Below are 15,405 nucleotides of genomic sequence, written 5' to 3'. Positions count from 1 at the left end.
TTCAAGGGCAGGGGAGAACATAGTACTTTTGAAGAAAGAGAATGCCAATGTGTGTTTTTTGTAGAGAATGTATAAAATGTACACTTACTAGTTTCATTCTCATCTTACTGCTTTATCAAACTGGTGTGTACCTTAACAGGTTTCTTTGTCCAGAAGGTACCAGTGTAGCCCTGATAGACGAATGGTGTATTAGAGGCTCCATAAAAATTCTGCTCCAGATAGGTCTGTTGAAAATTGGTTGTATTCATAGCAGAGCAGAATTCGTTCCAGAAGTGTACTTCATAGATGGTGTACAAGTTTAAGTCCAGGACAACCAGATCTGCTGACCTCCTGGACAACTAATGTATGTAATCCAGTTTCTTCATTTCTGGAGTTTCTGGCCTGTCTAAAACACTTCTAGAAAAGCTTTGAATGTTCCCAAATAATGGAATATCCTCCAAATCTATTGATGCTTTGTCTAGCTGACTGTTGGCTTCGTTGTAGGTGTGTGTTTGTATTTTTAATTTGCCTGCTTGGAACCATTCATTTCTGTTGTGCTGACTTGTGAGCTGGATCAGTCCCTTAGTACCTGTTGTGTAGTTGAGTCATTTTGACATCTTTCTTTTCTGATAATCAAAAAAAAAAAAAGTTGAATGTGAACTCTGCATTTTCTGCCTGCTTCAGCTCCTGTTTGGTGAGTCATTTATGCATCTTTACTAGTATGAGTAACAGATATACTTGATAAGGTAGCCAGGCACAGTGATGAGCAAGGATGCATTAATCTGGCCCAGAGGATTCAAGCAGTGCTCCTGAAGAAAAACAAACAAACAAAAAGACCTTTTGCCCAATGGCCATGCTACTCTGAGCAGTGTTTACTAGCACTAGTTTCCAGTAGTAATTCTTTAGTTGTCTGGAGCATCCTTCTGTAGGTATGTGATGGAGATCACTAAAAGCACTTTATTGCAGGTGCCAAAGTAGACTCAAGTGTAGCTGAAAAGATCAGACTACACCTGTCTTCCCAAAGTTTCACTTCTGAGCTAATCAGTGTGTATTTTCATAAGCATAATTTTTGTATATATGCAATGTGAAGCATGCTTAAATGTGTTTTTTAAAACTTGACCCCACAGCACTACCTCACTTCTTCCAGCTTGTATGATTACCTTTTCTTAATGGATTGATGCTTTGAATCCATTTCAGAGTATCAGAGGAAAACATTCAGTAATTTAGAGAGTGATAATAAACCATTAAAACATAAAGAAAGGATAAAAACAAGAAGATAAAGGCAAGGAGCTACTCTCTGCTGGATGCTGCTCTTCTTTGACTTTTGAGAAGTGATTGCAGCTCTTTACAGCATCCTTCTGTAAATAAAAACTGAAACATTTCTGAACAGCAGAAGATTTAAAAAGCAAGAAGCAACAACTCCGCTGCCCCCCAAGTCTTTTGTATTTCAACTTCTTTTGTAGCATTGCCCCTCTGCTTCTAGTAATAAGTTGAAGTGGTGCGGTGGTAGACGGTCACAGGTAATTGTGCACATCATTATTTTAGTGTCTATATGACTATGTCTAGTGACTATATTCGTGTGTTTAACAAATAGAAGGTGCACTGACTACATATTCATGGGTGTGAATTTGCTTTGTAAAAATCGCTCCTCATGTCTTTTATCACCAGTGTACCCCACAGAAGTGTTGGCTCATACTTAGATGTCACTTTTATTCCTCCTATACGTCATACCACTTTTCACATGTAAGAAGACTGAGCTTATTCATAAACATTTGCATAAAAATAGGTTGTTGATTTCATCAGCTATGCTGTTTGGGAGGTGGAACCTGGAACTGTTCTCTTTTTGTCTTTGACACAGAAACTGCTTGAAAACAAACATAACCAATTTCTGCATTCTGTTATTACAGTCAATGAATTCTAGGTCTCCTACAGTAAAATGTAGATGATGATCATATTTCACGAGTGAGCTGCCCTCCTATCTATATTAGCACATATTTTTAGGTGCTAATGCAAGATCCAATGACTTGTTTTGTCTATCAGTAGATGTAAGAAGAACAGGACTGAGTTTTGTGCGGATCCAGCAGGTCCTGTGAAAGCACATTTTCCTTGTTTTAACGTGCATAAATATACAGAGGATTGAATAGTAATACAAAATACAGCTCATTTGAATGGGGATATTAATTGAACTTACCTGAAATGCATCACTATTTGTGGAGCTTAAGTTTGTTTTTTGAGGCTTCAGGAAGATTATTCAACGGTGACAATAAAAGAGCCTTGGTTTCTAAGACTGGTGTAAACATTGTTGCTAATAAAATTTTCCAGAAGAGACTTCAGGCATGGTTGTTATTTGCTAAAACAATTTGGAAAGATCAAAAAGCAAATCCTGATCATGTCTTCCTACTTCAAAGACTATTTGATTTTACAGGCTGCGTGTTTAAATGAAGCAATTCACGTGTGAAAAGTTTGTTTGGAAGTTTATAAAGCCTGTAAGAGCTTCGGAAGTTGATCATCCACAGTGTAAATTATGTTTGGTGGAGCTGATATTGTGATAAAAATTTGAGACTCATACACCCCACCCTGCATTTTTCTCACTCCTTCCCTTAGAGGTTATACATTCATCATCCAGCATTTTAAATAGCTCTGTGTAAATGGGGAATACTGAACCAGAAGGTGGGTCGCATTTTGTTTCCTTGAAGCATTGTCTAGGCTGTAGCAAAAGCTTGCTATTGAAGATCACAGTGCTGTCTGCTCTTCCCTGCAAGCCTCAATGTTTAGCTCTTGGAATGACTGAAATCTCATCATGAATAGGGTCAGAAAGAAAGGTGACATGACCTGTCAGTGGTTTCTGGTGATTATTCTTTCCCAGTAAGCCCAGCCAGCTGTCAGGGGACAGACATTCTGGATTCTTCTGTCTGTGTTCTTTCATTCACCTTTGGGAAATAGAGTGAATAACCTGAAAAGCAGCTGCATAATAAGCTTTTGTTGATTTTTTTTTCCTGTGCTAAAAAAGAAAAATTGCCATACCGATACAGTAGGTGGGGCAGGGAATCAGTTCCCTCATCTGTCACTCTCACATCTCAATACAATTTAATCTTTCTGCAGAGCTGCCCATTAGACCATCTTCCACTAATCTCAAGTGGGTCTGGTTGAAAAATAGGTTAACTCCTTGTGTTTTGAAGCCATAATCTCTCTTTGATATATGAACGCTCACTAAAATGGACTGCAAATCTAGGGATGTGTTGGTCACTTCAAATTATAGGCAAGGTAGAAATTTTAGTTTAGTGAGAAGAGCCTTTCAAAAATATTTCATGATTTTCTTCCCTTGTATTCTGATGTATTTTGTGTTCCCAGCTTGAGTTACAGATGGTGTGTTTCATAGCAAATTTTTCATGTTTATGAACATGCTACATCTGCCTCGCAATGAAATGCTGGGTGAGATCATCCATCACAACAACTAGTTAGTGTTTCACTGGATTCCTCTTTTAAAAGTTCTCTGTAGGAGGAAATAAGGGTAAATGACTTTGCACTTGTCTTATTTTCCTTATTTTCTTCTGTTTGTGGTAGCCTACCTCATTGCTGTTGCAGTGAGTTGTTCAATCCAGAGGAACTCTCTGAAGCTTGCAGAAGAAAAGACTTTCTTAGGCTCCTTTGTCTGTCTTTTTTTTTTTTTTTTTTTGGGCTTGTGGGCACATTCCTGGCCTGGAAGGTAATGAGCTGAGGGAAAGGAGCATTGCTGACCAGAGTGCAGTGGCGGGTATGAGCATGCTGGAGGATCTGCCAGGGTGCCACGACAGCAGTGCGGTCAGAGAGGCTGGCCCCACAGCTGCAGCCGAATGTTTTGGCCAGAACAGGTAGGCTGAGCCTGTAAAGAGAAGTGAAAGAAAAGATCTTGCCTATTTAAAACTAAAAAAAAAAAAAAAAAAAAAAAGGGCTGCTCAGCCCTTACCTTCCCTAGCTCACCTGGATGTTTCGTTTCTATGCCTGGTTTTTCAGGTACCTTCAAATTTCACAGATTTTTTTCTAGGGTCCTAAGATGAAGTAGGTTATGCGCTCTGGCCATTCAGATTTCCCCACACATCAGGGAGCAAGTGCATCTTAGAGGCACTTTCCTTCACCAGCTTGTGAAGAAAGCACCAAAAAGATGCACTTGAAACCTTGCTAAATAGGTGCATTCCCTTTATCTAAATCATCTTAGCATTCCTGAAAAGGTTTCTAAAATCTTTCATGAATAAGCATATAAATGACATACATGTTACTTCCATTACAATCCTATCTGATTGTCTCAAAAAATGTGATTTTTGTTGCTCTTCTCAGTACCTGTGTGGAGGGAATAAAGCGCTATTTATCCTATTGCTGAGAAATGAAAGCAAGGACAAAATTGTCACTGGGGTCTAGGTCTGCAGAGGTCTGTGGTAGAGCAATGTTGTTTCATCCAGGGGATGCTCCAGTCTATGGATTAGGTATCTTTGTTTCAAAGCATGCTACGTTTCTCTTCCTGCGCCTGAAAGCCCCTGAGGGAGAAAAAGAGAACTTGGCTGTGCAAGCTGGGCACTGTCACCCTCATCTCTTTTTCAAGGGGTGAGTCTTGGGAGACAATGACCAAGGAGGTCTCTAAAATTGGGGACCCTGCTATGAGAAGCTAGAGTCCAAGCAATGTGTTGTTTGTACTCTTTTTAGAAATAAATACATAAGTAAGTTTAAAAGTCCCCTTTCAGCAGACATTTCAAAAGTAATCCATTAGCAAAAGACAGACTCTTGAGCTGACAAATTGTGAGCTTTTACCAGTGGCACAAGCAGCTCCTGTGTCGGTGGTCCAGAAGTGATGCGGCAGTGACGGGTGAGTGTTTGTCATTGGAGGTAGCTTCTTTCTTTAAATAAAGATGGGCATGTTGGTCATGGGGACCCATGTGACCCCACTGAAGCCAGCTGAGCCAACATTTCTAACAAAATTTCGTTCCCTGTGGGCTTCCTCCTGTCATTACTTCAGCCACTTACTGTGTCAGAACAGTCCTGACACGCTGACCAGCTAAGAAACGTTTTTGCTGCCAACTAGAATTACAATTCAAATGTTGTGGCTCTGTTTCCAGAGGAGTACTTGAACTGGCAAACAAAAAGCAACCATCTCCCAGTCCAGCAGCATTTGAAAATGCAAATATTATTCACTATCCAATTATACACTGGTGTTTTTTTGTTGGTTTGTTTTTAAAGAAAAGAAAAAAATCCAATTAAAATTCTCTAAGATAAGAATTTTTAATGGCCTCATTGGACAAGTCATCTAAAATTGCTGCTGTTACCTTCTGTTCTTGGGCTGATGAACGTTATCAAATACATGAGAATCTTTTAGCCTTGTAATCACTTTAAAAAAAAAATAAATGAAGAGTAAATAGCCTGGCATCTAAAGGAAAAAAATAACAGCTGTTTTAATTTTTCGTGTTTAATATTTTTGGTATTCAATACTGCTGTCTCCTTCCAAAAATCAAGCCATATATTTTAAATACATTTTCCACTGGTCAGAATGCGTTGGATTTTGCTGTCAACATCCTGGCTCCGTAAGCATATGTACACGAATAGGTTAAAATGATCTATGTATTATTGCTCCCAGTTTTTTTGAATTAGGGCTTGACCAGACATCCAAAAGCAGTGGGACACCATAAAGTGCTAAGCTTACAAGCCCTCAAACTTACAGAAAACTTGTGGCTTTACCCTACAGCTGGTTTTCAAGACTTCCCATTCCTTGTTTTCAATACTAGTTTTCATTTCAATGTTTTAATTTTCTTTGTTAGTTTAACTCAGTCTGTATTGTACTGTCTTCTATTCCAAAGAATATTCCAAGGTATCAATTCCTTGCAATGACCTTGAACTCTTTGTCCTTGGAAATGTTACTTCGGCATTTGTATCAGAAATAAAGTACCAAGAGCAAGAACAAAAGCCTTACTGTATATCCACACAAATAAAAAAATGAATCTTTCTAATGTAGTTTTATTAGAGTCTGTAGGACACCGTTAGAGATTGTGAAGTCTTTAGGCATGTAAAGATGTACTTTTTGCAGCTTATGGTGTGAATTTGTGAAATTAGATTGGCATCTATTTCAGCTGGCAATTTATAAATGGACATTTGTGCATGTAAGCAAGGAGAAAGAGGCAAGAAAAGACAGAACTGTTACCTAAGACACTAGAAGAAGGCCTATTTCATCATTGACTGCTGAGAAGCAGATTGATTTGAATAGAAAAAAATACATTAACCACTTTCAAATATGTAGCAAATATATGGGGTTTTGTTCTAACGTAAATACAATTGTGCCCTCTGCTTGAGATAATGATGGTTTAAAAAAATGCATTGGGAGTGGAGTTTTATGTGAAGCCTGAGTATAAATCTAAAAGATAAGATATAGCAAATCAATACTTTTTATGAGAAGTAGAAGAGAGGCAATAAAACTTCGGTATCTTAAGTCACAGAGGTGGGAAATACTCTTAATGGTTCTGTAATAGGCATTTGGAGTTTAATTAGGAACATATTTGAATATGTGTTTGGGGTTAACACAAATATATATGTATATATTATTTATGAAACATATGAAGTTTTCACTCATTACAGCATGAAACTTTTTTACTGGGAAAGAAAAATGTCTCCTCTGTGCTTCTTGTTTAACAGGTATTAAAATATTGCTTGTATTGCAGTGGTATCCAGAGATCTCTGCTAGTGCTAGGGCTTTTCATGCCAGCCACTATATGAACACAAAATGACAGGTAGTCCCTGACCCAGAAAGAAATAGGAAAAAAGCAACAGCTTGCTCAAAGTCACAGAACAGGTCAAGGGTAGAAATGAGAACAAAACCTGAGTCTGTCGAGCCCCAGCTGAGACTCGTTCTCTCTTCATACCATGTAGCTATTTATTTATAGCATTTAGCTTTAGAGGTGGGAGTTGCTTTATTTCTGCATTAATGTAGACATTTTGAATTTCATGCACAGCAGACTAGAATGTGGTTTTACATAATCTCTTTCAAATTGAAAGCTCATGGAAATAATTAAAAAAGCGATGCATGGAAAAGAAAACACAACCAGTTGGTGCTGCATGTTAAGCCTCCCTCTGCAGCCGCTGCTTTGTCTTTGCTGCCTTTGATGTTCATCTCCTGCTGCAGCAGCTCAGCCTCGTAGCTCTGAGGCCCACCCTTCGGTCTTTGTGACAGGCCATGGGACAAGTGACACTCAGCTAGAACAAAACCCATTTGAGCTTAGCGTGGCTCTGTGTAAGTGTAATATGTTCCCAGCATGGTCACAAGAGAAAATAAGCGTGTAAACAGCTGCACACTTATTTAGGCATAGTTTGGAGGATTGTTTGCCTTCCAGTGATGGCCACAGAGAGGCAGAAGGAGCCATGGTTTAATATCGTTCAGTGTCCCCTCTTCTCAGCCTCGTGCTGCATGCAGTGTGTGCTCACTCTGGCTGGGCGGTTTGCGGCCTCCAGCCTCAGTGGCAGTAATGGGAGATGGAGGTGGGGACAAGACTGCTCGCCCACTCACTTGCACACGTGTGGAAGTGTGGAGTTAATGTATGGACTTAATTGGACAAGCGTGTGCGTGTGTGTGCACGTATGAAGAAGTCTGGGTCTGTGCAAGAGTGAGAGTGAAGGAGGCCCAGAGAGAGGGCTGCATGGCTCCTTCACCTCCTAGGCAGATCTGTCATTTCTGGCTATAGGATTGGTTTTGTTTATTCTGTTTAACGATACTGACCTTTGTGTTGAATAGGTTGGCCTGTTGCAAAGCTAGGATTTGTGGCCTTTTGGGACTTTCGTTGTTTGCAAGACTGTGGATATTTTTTACTGCATCAGGTCCAAAGAGAAAGACTTCTGATGACCCAGCTGCCCTTATAACTCATTTGCCCTTTACCTTTTGACAGACAAAGTGACTTCAGATTTAGTCATATGTTAGAGACTGTCTAAATTTGAAGAATGTCCTGGAAAGAAAATGTATTTTATGGCAAAGGGAAATTGAAAGCATTTTTGAAAATTTCTACTTACTGCATGCACTTAGTGAGAATCTTGGGGGGATACTAAGTTTAATTTTTTAATGTGAGTTTTAGAAAGGACTTAACTTGAAAAGTAGAAGAAATATTTTGACTATATTGGAGGGTGTGTTGCCTCAAACTGTATCTTCTTCCACAAGAGAGGAGATTTTATGCCAGTGTTACTTTATCTGTCTCTGAAAGAGCAATCAATTTCTCTCTTACAGTATAAGAAATTGTCCCCAGATCTTACTCGATTCTGGGACACCCAGAATCTGATTGCACCGTCTATTTTAGCTAAATGGATGGGTGCAGAAGAGTGTGTACAGGAGGTGTTTTGCAGGACATCTCCAAATAGCCTTATGTGGTTTTTAGTCCCCAGACTTGCAGTGGCCCTGATTCTGCAATGCTTACACCTACGATTAATTTCAAACATGCAATTGTTCTGCGTTGAGCTGAGCAGGTCAGCTGGGAATTGGGACTCATGTTTCAAGTTGCATTTGTCAGTGGCAAGATCTTTGCAAGCTTCATGTGTGCTGGCAGCCCTCCGTTGTCTGCGGTGGGAATGTGATGGTGGTCGTAATCTGGAGACACAGAGGCTTCACAGGTGGCCCTGTAGTTGAGTTAATATTTCTGTAAATACACAAGCCCAAAATTCTGTCCGGTTTGCTTCCCCTTAGCTCTATGGATTCTGCTGGGGGGAAAGGGTGGAGAGGAGGGGAGGAAAAAAAAGGGGAGAGAGGGGGATTTTAGTACTTTTCATGGAAAGTTAAAAAACCCTCTTTCTGACTTCATGCAGGAAAGGGACCTGCTGAGTAAGGAAGTGCTAATTTCACATAGTTGTTTTTGCAGTAGAGCTACGCTAAGTACCAAGCCTGAGAGCATAGTCACATTAATGAAAAATAGGTTATGATAAATTATTCAAGTAGATGAAATTACTTTGGATTCAGAAGAAGTTGAAACTTACGGGCCAGATCCTTTTCTGGTATAAAATGATTCAGTTTCATTACTTTCAGGGAAACAATGAGAACTTACATCATTCAGTCGAGAGTCTGACTCTGTCGTATTAACTATGATTGGCAGCATAAGCAATCATTTAAAACTCTGTGGCACATATTTTATCTACTGTGGGTGACAGCCATAAGGTGAATCTTTTAAATTCTGACACGGTATAGCCTTTCTTTCGAGATCTGTGGTGTGATTTTAAAGCAGGTGAGATAAAAGCCATGCCTCTCCAAAGGCACCTTCTCTCTGATGTTAAGGGAAACAATGTGAGAATATGCCCACTAAATAAATCATCAGGGACTTTCAGAATAGATCACATCCTTCTGTCTTAAAACTTGTAATACAACTCAAGATGTTCACCTGAACTCAGCTTCTTTTGTTCAGCAATTTTTCTGCACAAGGAGGCATGTGTAGAGAAGGCAAGTCTGGAGGAGACATCCCATCAGATGTTCTGTGGAGAGAGAGAGAAAAAAGCTCCTCTCTTGACTTCTGGCATGGCTCTTTCAGAAGTTAAATCCTCATTGATTCCTCTCACTTCTCCGAGGAGGAAAGGATAGTGGGGAAACGACTGAGGGCTGTTATTTTGCTGGAGGTGAATACCAGCAGCCTGTGAGTGTACCTGGCTCTGCAGAGCAGCCTTTGTATTTTAAGTACCTGAGCCATCATAGTTCTGTGGAGGAAATGTGCTAATCTGGCTTCTGTTGCTCAGGGATGCGTTTTTAGTGACCTTTGTCTTCAGCTTGTGTGCACTTGAAGGCGCAGAACAGCGGAGGGAAGCACAGGCTGGCACAACAGGCTTTTAAGGACTGTGGCTGAAGTTAGAACTTGTGGCAAGCTGCATCTATAGAAAAAGCAGGAGCCCCAAACTCGAGAATTCCTGGCAAGTTCATCTGCAGCCCTAAACTCTAAGGTTGAAATACAACCTACCAAGTAGTAGACACTAAGGCCTACTGCTGAAATAAGTGGAGAGGGATGGCAGTGCCTCCAGAGACTGGTTCATGGCTTAGGTGGGATGAATCACTCACAAGATGTGCTGCCCTCACTTGTCTGCAAACTGAAGGGTGACAGCTCATTTATCTCGGTGATTAGTCCAGTGCCCATAGTCAGAGGAGCTGAATCTGGGCTTTAAGCACGTGGCATATCGCTGTAGCTAAGACACAAGTTGAGGCATCATGGCACAGCCACCTTAACACTTTGCATAGTCATTGCTGTAGGGAGGATGCTCCGTTATCCCCAGATGACTCCGTTGGCCATCCCTTCACCTGCAGGTGTGAGGAGAATTGACGGTTTCTCCTAAGTGAGAGCATTTTCAAATGTCAAGAAGCTTTATTTTTTAATGTGTTAGACCATATAATATCCCCAGATAATATACCTCATAAATGGTATGCGACTAATTAGTGGGAAGTTAATGAGACAGCATTCACAGAGGTTACATCCCAAGGTCTGGCCAAGGCTATGGAAAATGTGGGAGAGGGGTGAAAACTGCAGTCTGCATTGTTTCTCTAGCACTGGCATGGATGGATATTAATTAAGCCCAGCAAGGGCAAGTTTAGAATGGCAAAACAAGAAGAAAAATGTTAAGGGACTAGGAACTTTGCCCTCCCTTTCTCTCCCCTGTGCCTTCCATTGGTGTCCCTGGGCTGGCTCGAGCTCCTTGCTGCTCCACCAACATGCCCTTGCATCCATAGCTGTGCTGTGGCTCCATCCAGCTTTCCCTACCTTATGGACCCCTCCGTGCTGAGAAACTTGGGTTCAAGTGTTTTTTTCCAGGAAAATCTGAAGGGCTACTGGAACACCACAAAAGTCCTTTTGGAGTAGGTCACCAAGGTTATGTAGGCACCCAAGTCCTTTTTAACTGCGTGTCAATTGCCCATCTGCAAAAGCAGAAAAGAACACTTCTTGGCCATACAACATTAGAAGTGTAAGTCTGTTTTAGGTTTCTGAGTGCTCGCATACAAAGGCATTGAGCGCTGTGAGGACTGAAGACAGACTGTTGAATTACAGTGCAGTTGGTGATGGCAGAAGTGGAAGTTATTGTACTGACTGTGTTAAAGGATCCAAATGGCAAATTTATGTTCTGGGTTATTTAAACTTGAATAGAAGTATAAGGCCTCATTCTAAACTCATCCGAGTTGATAGGATCCTTCCCTTGACTTTATTAAGTGTCTATACTCAGCTGAAAGTTGAACCTTGAAATGAAACCTTGGCATGTGAGTAACTGAGACTTTAAAAGCATGAATTTACAGTTTGTCAAAATATCAAGGAGACAGTGCTGATGAAACAACACCTATTCTGTATACTAAATCATAATGTGCTTAGTGAAACACAGATGTCTCTTGAAAGAAAATACCTATTGAAAACCACCCCCGTGTTGAACAAAGGTCATCCATTTGCACAGCTTTTAATGGTGGCCACTTACGTCTGAACAGCTACAGGCTCTCTTTGCAACATGACAATTTGAAATGCTTGGGGCAAATGCAACTGAAGGAATGTACAGCCGAATTCGTGCTCGCTGCAAAAGAGGCATCTATATGTCCATATATACTGACTGAAGGAACTGATGGAGAGAGGAGAAAATGATCAGCTGAGATGAGGAGATGCTGTGACTGAGGTATAACTGATGAGAAGTCAAATAAGATCAAAAAAAAAAAAAAAAGCACTGATGTCAACTGTCACAAAAGAAAACTTACGAACAAGCAGGTGTAATGAGAAATTAGGTATGTTGCAAGTAACAGAGGTTGAGCACAGTACCAATCTGAAGTTGATCATAGGATTGTGGAGAAAAGTCATAGAGAGCCAGGGAAGACTTTCTTTTTTGCTTCCTCTCAAAGCTTAAATTTTACAGATCTGCTCTCTCCATTTTTTTTCTTCTTTGTCTAGTGTTCTTAAATCTGGGCATTAATTACATCTCAGCTATCTCTGAATTTATTTCACTAGCCTAATTACTCTTAGATTTTTGCTCCTGTTTAGCCTAAACTTTTCCTTCCTTTGCTTGTGGCCATTACTTCTTTATCTGTTATCTTCTGAGACTTCGTGTTATTTCCTTCCTTCATTTACGTTGTTACCTTGAAGATATTTACAGACTATGTTCATTTTCCTCCCGAGGTTTCACTTCTCCCATGTATTGCTCTCTTCAGTTCCTTTATTTTTTCCTCTCTTTCCCTCATTTGTATGCTCCCCATCTTTTCTATCACCAGTACAGCTCAGTACCTTAACTAATTTTACATGTGATCTTCTTTCCCATGTTCGACTAATAGGAAGGAGCAGAACTCACCTTAAAATGGTTTGGGGGCAGGGAATGTCATAAAATGTTACATAATATTGCCAGTTTTCTCACACTGTTTTGTGCTTCTAATATACATCAGCAGCAAACATCTTGTATTACTAAGGCAGCTGCTGCAGTGGTGCAAAAACCCATAGCAAAACCAGAACTAAAGCCTTCATTTTTTTCAAGGAGGACATTATATTCCCATTGCTTCAATTCATTACTGGTGCATAGTTATTTGCAAGCAGACTGGACTTGCATGGGGCCTGTTTAACTTGTGGTCAGTGTCTGTGGCTGGTGTGTGCATTTGAACAAGCAGGTAGAGAATGTGTGCTCTGCAACTAATGTACAAGAGTGGCACTCAGGATGTGTTTTCTGCTTCGGATGCTTTTCCTTTCCTTTTTCCTGCCCAGGGTCAGGCCAGGTTTCCAGCTGTATTTAAGCGCATTGACCTGCATATAGAGGTCTAGTGGGATTTTCAGAAGTGACTACTAGGCTGGCTGAGTCTCTAACACTTAAATTTTTGATTTTACCTTCCGACTTTGAATTCCTTCTGACATCTTCTACCTGGTTGTGGTGAGTTTGCTAGGCAGGAGCTGCCCTTTTCTCCATGCAGTACTGGGAACAGCAGAGCCCTGCTCTTCCCAGCTCCTCAGCAGCATCAGCCTGCAAACAGCAGCAAAACAAGACTGAAGCAACACCAAGGGGCCGTACAGGGTGAATTTAATGCAAAGTAAAAAGAGCCAAGCCAAACAGACACGATGCGATCAGCTCATCTGATGATGAGGGAGTGAAGAACTGACAAGCAGAAACACCTTGCTAATTGATCCAAGGTGAGGCGTTGTCTTTCTGTTCTTTGCAAACAGTCTGATGAAAAAATATCCATAGATAAAGAAATAGGATGGAGGCATAGAAAGTGCAAGAATATACTTTTTCTTGCAGTCTCTGGCCTCATATTTGTTACCACTTATAAAAATTGTCTAATAGAGGGGCAGCCACAATCTGAGAGTGTGCTTGTGCTCGTAATACAGTGCCAGGGAAGGGGAAGCTCAAGCCTGGCAGGAAAAGCAATGGGTATCACAACCCACAAACTGAAGGTGATGCCGCCCCTGAGCCCCCTGTTGTCCCTGGCTGCTGTCATCCAGAGGGTTTGGTTTCAATGTTGTGAGAAACCTCAGGCGATCTCACACAAAGCAAGTGAGAAAATGACAGCCCTGTGATGATGCAGCCGGTTTTCCTGATCAGCGTGATTGTAGGAGAGCGCTGTACTTAGTTATATCGATTTGTCTCTGAGAGCTCTTTCTGCCACATAAATCTCATCAAAAATCTTTAAAGATCTTGCCCCAGAAGGCCACTGTGTTTTCTTTCTCAGTAAAAAGAAGCAGAGCCAGGAATTCATTTCTCCAAGTTTCAACTAGAACAGCCCATTTTTGAGGCAGGTCTGAATGCATCCCTGCTTTACATTCTGAAACATTTAAAAAGAGCACTGCACTTTATGATTAACTTTCACATCTGAGCAGTACCACAAAGAGCTATATCTATCTCCTCTCCCTTTCTTTCTCACTTCAAGGGACTCAAATAAAGAAAATCACCTTTCTTGTACAAGGGGGAATTTGGAAGAGCATTGTGCTTTTTTGTAGCTCAAGCGTTAAGTACAATAAGCACCACATTATAAAGATACTATTTGTGCCATTCTTGTTAAAAAGCCTGATAGTGTTTCCCTGATGAATTTTTTCAACTAGGGTAACTAAAATGATTTGAAAAATAAATATCTGAAATTAAAGCATCAAGTCTTTCAACTCAGCCAGAGATAAGGAAGCACAAAATACAAATTCATAGTAATTCTCCATACAGCTCTCAACAAGCCTGAGTCATAAACTGTGTCTTTATGCCTGGCAGACTCATTTGTTCTAGCATATATAAAAGCAAGTAGGAGAAAACAGAGGGAGCCTGACCTTTTTTTTTTTTTTTTTTTCAAGACAAAAATACCCTTTTGAAAAAATAAATTATTATATCAAGTCAACCTGTAGCATGGAAAGAACCTGTTTGAACACTTTCATGTGTGTGATTTTTAGACTGTCCGTGGACAGAACAGCTTGTACTCTGGGGCTTTAAATATATCACTAACACTAAATGTTTAGTAACATTTTGTCTTTTTCCCTTTTGATAGCCTTGTAAATTATTCCTTGGCTTGTTGTGTCGCTCTGCACTGATGCAGCCGTCTGTCCACACACTGTAATAGAAGGCTGGGGACTGCGTTTCCTTTTTTTTTTTTTTTTTCCCTAAACAAACTAACTCCAATGCATGCCAAATTTTTATTTATTCACTTAAATGTGCAGCTCAGGGTGATTTAAATATAATTACTGCATAGCAAAGAAAGCTACCTTCATAAAATCAGGACATGGCAAACATCTGATTAGACAACCATCCTCTGACAGGTGCAGAACCATTGACAACAAAGGAGAGTATTGCATTAATCCAGAACATAACAGGAAATTCAACAGGCTCTCATTTTGTCATTTATTGCAGGGGGGGCACACTGGTACATTTGTACAGAGCCAGTTCAAGGAAGCGAGCACTGTAGCAGTCCTTCCAAATGCAGCGAGTTTGTGGATAGGGCATTAATTGTGTTAATGAACCCTGTCCCAGAGTATGTTCACATGTTGATGAGTTTACTTTCCAAAGCTTCTTTGCACAAGTATGCTTATTCTGACTTTATTGTAAATGACTTGAAGTTGTTATAGTAAGTAGATGAGAAATCTAATGCAATAAAGCAGCAGGGTCTTGAGGACTGGAACTGACAATGCCTAACCCCACGTGATAATTTTGCCGCGTGAACCCTCATACCTGCAGCAAATCAGCACTTATTCTGATATACCTAGCTCCAGCTATTTGCCCCACACAACTTTATCATACTTTTTGGTGTAGAGTGAGTGAAGAATGACTCAAAGAGATGATGGAAAATGCAGATAACATGGTCTTTAAAAGGATTGTTCTGGTTTTCATGAGTGCAGAATTGTTTTTTCAAATAACAGCTCACATTGGCTACAGTTTGGATCCTTGTCCTGCTGCTGAAGAAAATAAGGCACCCATCTTGCCCAAATTAATGCATATTTTTCATTTATGTACCTGGACTAGTGTCTTTAGTTTCATTGA

Source organism: Cygnus olor, chromosome 2 (genome assembly GCF_009769625.2).
Source record: "Cygnus olor isolate bCygOlo1 chromosome 2, bCygOlo1.pri.v2, whole genome shotgun sequence".
NCBI classification, from domain to species: Eukaryota; Metazoa; Chordata; class Aves; order Anseriformes; family Anatidae; genus Cygnus; species Cygnus olor.
Note: the sequence above shows the minus strand (reverse complement) of the source record.